This window comes from Magnolia sinica, chromosome 18 (assembly GCF_029962835.1).
Source record: "Magnolia sinica isolate HGM2019 chromosome 18, MsV1, whole genome shotgun sequence".
NCBI classification, from domain to species: Eukaryota; Viridiplantae; Streptophyta; class Magnoliopsida; order Magnoliales; family Magnoliaceae; genus Magnolia; species Magnolia sinica.
Window position 1 is genome coordinate 17,823,883 of NC_080590.1, and position 6,000 is coordinate 17,829,882.

Consider the following 6,000-nt stretch of genomic DNA (forward strand, 5'->3'; position numbering starts at 1 on the left):
ACTACAATATTTGTTGCCGAGGATTCCGTTCCAACTATAGTGGGATATAATCTGAAAAAAATATACAAATGGATAGTAAAAGATGCAAGAGGATCAATGGTCTAGATACAACATACAATTCTCTCTAAATCAGTGGTCAGGATCATCCTGTTGACATGGTTCTATGGCCATATCATTTCTTAGTTAGGATTAGTAGTACCCAGTATTTGAGCTCGTTTTTCGTAGTTGAGACTCAGACTCATCCAGCATGAGCCGCTCCATGGGACTGCATGCAGATACGGTAGGAAGATAGACCAAACCAATATGTGCATTTCTTGAAAGTGACCATCGCATGGTGGCGCGTCTACAACAGAGGCCGGAAGATGAACGGTTCCAATCATCCCAGATTCTCTGCCGACATGCATTTGAAAATTCATGCTAAAAAAGCACAAAACAACAATGCACGCGTCGGTGAAGCCTGATTGAGAACCGGCATTTGAACGGATTGGGTGCATTTCTGATTGGCAAAGGACCCACAGAACCAATTAAATCTTCTTCTTTTTTCCTGAGATCTTTGGTCCTATCCTATTTATGAAAAGAAAAGGATAATACGAGGTTCGTGGAAGCAACAATTGCTAGAGATGAATTCTTCAAGGGGATATGACAGATCTGACAATGGACACATGAGAAGATGCAAATGCGAGAAGAACTGTGGTAAATAGATTTTACAGTGAGGCTCAGAGAAAATGAGGCTAATGGTTGCAGAGTGCCCAAAGAAGATGATTGTGCCATAATCAAAATGAGTTTTTCTTAAGTAAAACACATGAAGTTGATGGGAGATGGGTTCTCCAAATATTGATGCCGAGGCAGTAAGTTATAGCAAGACATATCCCCAGATTTGACATTTCATATTTGAAATGCCATGTAACTGATGGAGAGGCTGCAATTCTGGCAGATGAACCTATGTTCTGAGCTATGATTTTAGCCCGCGAATACCCGTCGCACATGACCCAACTTGGTGCTGACTTGACCCGACTTGGTACCTATGACTGGGTTGAACTAGGTCCGAGTTAGTCCAGGCCAGACTCAGACTTGGATTGGGTCAGGCATGCTGGACTCGGTATTGAGTTGGGTCGAGTTTGGGTCACGTCTATTTCAAAATAGGGTCGACTCGGCTCAACCCTAACTTGGTCCAACTCAACTTGATGCCCCGCTCTACACCCCATTTGTGCAATTGAAAGCAGAAGTAAAGGCAACCACTCACGCGGTGGGAGCATTCGCATAACTTGATCCGAAACTCTTGTGGCCCTTAAGAAGTTTTTAATGGTGGGCGTTCAATCAACATTGTTTCCTATGATGTGGTCCGCTTGATATTTGGATCTACTTTACTTTTGGGCTGATGCCAAAAAATGATATGGAAAAATAGATGGATGGTGTGGATGGAACACATACATTATAGTGGGGCCCTTGGAGCACTGACCAGTGGCAATGTTAGTAGCCAAACTGCATCCAATTAGGATTGGATTAGGTTTAAACTAAAGGCCTAAATGGACCACATTTGCTGAAGTCATTATGATTGAGACAAATCTACATAGCTTTTACAATGTGTAAACCTTGATAATTAAGTGTCGAAATTATCCTCTATGCAAGGAAAGACTTAGCTCACCCCTCTTATTAAATGATCAAGATAATCATTGAAGGCAAGGTGCACAAGAATATAAAAAGAGAGACTATCACTTAGATTACGAAATTAAATTAGGAGAGCTTGTTTATATATACCCATCCCAACCCATTAATAGTGGAGCCCATTCTCCCATGGGCCACTAACTGTGGATGCATTCTCCCATGATATCTTTTCATTTTCTTATCATTTAGGTGTCCATTCACACATTTCCCATGTTGCAACTATTAAGTCCATCTCATTATTGTCATTCTAAAAATTTATCAAGTGGGACCATGATCTACTAGTTGGCGCCAAAGGTGGGGCCCACATTGCCTGCTTCCAATATAAACTAATAAGATCTAAGTATAACCTATTTGCCTAGGGGTTGCATCTAAATTAGGTTGGTCTAATTTTTAGTTCTTTATGAAGTATGAACTTCCTTGAATCACAGACTGTACATTTTCTTTTTACAGGTCTTGACATTTAGTGAAGTGCCTTAATTACCTAAATTAGATGGGTTTAAGTGGTAATTCTAGATAGATTCAAGGCCAAATCAATTTCTAAATGATCCAAAACTGACTCATTTAAAAGTCGTGTTCCGAGCGGGGTGGGTGGGGTCAGCTCACTAAGTTTTAAGCCCAACCCATTAATGATTTGGGTGGTACATATTTTGGAGCCAGATCTCACAAACTAATTCAAATTTCAAAATCCAAATTGATCGATTATCTTGTGTGGCCCTGTGACCCTTCGCGGGGACCCCTTTCATCCACTTAAATTAAATGGGTTTAAGTGGTAATTCTAGATAGAAACGAGGCCAAATCAATTTCTAAATGATCCAAAACTGACTCATTTAAAAGTCGTGTTCGGAGCAGGGTGGGTGGGGTCAGCTCACTGAAGTTTTAAGCCCAACCCATTAATGATTGGGGTGGTACGTATTTTGGAGCCAGATCTCACCAACTAATTCAAATTTCAAAATCCAAATTGATCCATTATCTTGTGTGGCCCTGTGACCCTTCGCGGGGACCCCTTGCATCCACAGCCTAACAATAAAGCACCTGTTCATTCAAGAATCATTTATGACTATAATAACTTCTCATGTCTTATATCTCCCTCTCTGATCATCTAATAAATGAAAGGGGACTTTTGGACAAAGGGAGGCTTAAGTAGCAACATTCTCCCATCTTGACTATTTTTATTTATTTATTTATTTATTTCCTCTCTCAGAGCCCTGCTGAATAACGGCTTTGAGTAATCTCATGGACTGTACAAAGAATGATACTCTAGCTACCCAAGCACACTTCAACGTGCTATTGTTGTTACGTGTGCTTACGTAGCTAGAGTACCATTCTTTGTGTAGTCCATGAGATTACTCAAACTTAAAGCAGTTATTCAGTAGGATTGAGAGAGAGAGAGAGAGAGAGAGAGAGAGAGAGGAAACATAAGTATATTGTTGAATCACATAAATATTTGTATTTTTTTGTATCTTATATCTTTCTTGACAATATAATTTTATTTTTATTTTTATTTTTTTTGCTTGGTTTGTCTTATATTCATTATGTGCGCATGTTTTTTTCATGACACAATATATATGCAAGGTCATTAGTCATGTGAAGCTCAACCTTATTTGATTTAAGTGAATTCTCATATTAAGGACCAGCTCGGATATCCCCGAATAAATTACTTTTTAACTTATGTTAAGTAATTAAGTTGTTTTTTTAAAAAAAATTAAGTTCATTTTGGCAAGCATCAATGTGAAAATAATTTACGTGCCCAAAGTTATTTATTATAATAAATCATTTAATTTAGCTTTTGAGCTTGAGACTTTTCTACTTCTCTCACTACATCTCAAAGGAGGTTCTCTGTCTCATGGTCCATGGTAAAGGAGGCCCCACTTGGTGGATTGTCCACGTTAAAGGTGGGGTTCACACAGTAGACAATCCACATAAAAGGTGGGCCTCACATGATAGATGACCCCATAGTAGTGTGGGGCCACATATGGATGGTCAACATCAAAGGTCAGCCCATAATGATAAACAACCCACATTCAAAGCGGGCCAATATGATGAACGATCCACTTCAAAGGTGGGCAGGGCCTACATGATGGATGGTCCACAACAAAGGTAGGCACCACATGATGGGCAATGGACACTGAAGTCAGCCCCACATGATAGAAAGCCTATGTTGAGGTGGCCCTACATGATGGATGGTACAAATCAAAGGTTGGCCCCTAATAATGAATGGCCCACATCCAAGGCGAGCCCAGTATGATGGGCAACCCACATTGAAAGTAAGGCCCACATGATGGATAGTCCACATCAAAAGAGGGCTCCTAATGATGGGCAATTAATAATGGTGGGCCCCACATGATGGATGGTCCACATCAAGGTGGGCCCCATGTGATGGACGATACACATCAAAGGTCGGCCCTAATGATCAGAGGCCTAAATCCGAGGCGGGCCCTGCATGATGGACAACCCAAATGATGGATGATCCACATTAAAAGTGGGCTCCACATGATGGGCAATGGATATTGAAGGTGGGCCCCAAATTTTATGGACAATAACATTGATGGTGGGCTCCACTTTTTGGACGACCAACATCTAAGGTGGGCCCTACATAATGAATGGTGCACATTAAAGGTCGGGCCATAATAGCGAATGGTTCACATCCAAGGTGGACCCCTATGGTGGACGACCTACATCAAAGTTGAGGTCCATACAATGAATGGTTCACATCAAAGGTTAGCCCCAATATGATGGATGGTGGATGTGACGGGGACCAAACAAACTTGAGAGATAATTGATTATGATGTTGAAAACCAAACATGCTTCTTTACTTTTTGACCGATAAGTATGTCCATTACTAAACATACTTATCAACGGTTTAAATAAAAACCAATATGAACTACTTGTGGCATAAGTAGTTTATCCAAAGTAAGTTATGATACAAACCCCCCTAAATGACTTGGATTTTACACAAGCTTTCCACATTCACACATGTTGTGCAACAAAGCATCACATGTTGTGCCCTACAACGCATCCAAGTTGACTTGGATTCAGCAGTACCAGGTTCAGTTTGATACCCAATTCAGCCCGACTGAAGTCGTCCTTCCTAAGCATTGTATTAGAAAGTAGGAGAAATTTCTTTTTTTCAAATCTTCCTAATCCGTAGGTAAATATTTGAGGCCATACATCATGGATTGAATCAGATGGTATGCTCTTGCTCTAGTGTTAAAAGGTGTCAACTCTGTTATCCATTAGGTTGGTGAATAATTGGATCAATCCGAACCGATGGATTGATGGGCCTACATGCGAATGGTCTATTTGGGTGTTTCCAGAGTTCGATTCATGGCCTGTTATTTATTTATTTATATATTTCCTGAACAGTTGATATAAACAGTTTTTATTTTTCTGTTTGACATTTAAGAACTTCGATTCTGCCTGGATACAGCTCATTCAATAGTGGGCTTATGATTGCACAGGACGGATCTATTGCCATGGGGACCCAACATTTACTGCTAAGGTTGGTACCATTTCCTCAATTACACCTAAGGGCCTCTTAATGGGATCAACTAAAAACACGTGAATGTTAGCCTGATCCAAAACATATGTAGCCCCACCAATGTTTTAAAGGTGGACGTTCAATCCTTATTCTTCCTGTGGTGTGGCCCACTTGACTTTTAGATCTACCTCAATTTTGGGGGCCATGCCTTGACATGATCCAGCTTTCGCAAGCAATCTTTTGAGAGACGTGATTGGGTAGTGAGGCTCTCTTCACCCTCAATGGTGGTTTAGTGATATGGTGAGATTTAAATGGTGGGCCATACGCTGTCAAGGATGAGCCTGTAGGCTCAAAAACCTGTTTGGGAACATAGATTCGGAACCCCCTAGATTTGGAATCTTCCCCTTGTGTCTGGCACTCTAGATTTTAGAATCCCCTCTAATCCAAAAGTAGTTGTGCATAATATATTTGTAGGGGTTTAAATTTAATTATTAAATTAACTTTAATATCTCTAAATAATATAAGTATGTAATGTTTGACACATTGGTTGTAACAAGCCCAGTTGAAATATATATTTTGCCTGAAAATGATGAAATTCGAAGCCTCGAATGGGTCACAAGCACAAGATAACATCTGATTGACTAACTACTAATTTTTTGCTGTTGATTTACATGGATAATGTTTGGACGGCGTAGATCATTGTATTAAAGTAATTATAGCGATGTAATTGATAATCTAATTGTTTTGGGATATCAACAGTAGGCTATGTGCCTAATAAATTGATAGTTTAGTGACACATATGTTACACATGCAACTCTTGGAACCATTTTAAATGTAATCCAAGCTTTCACAGTTGA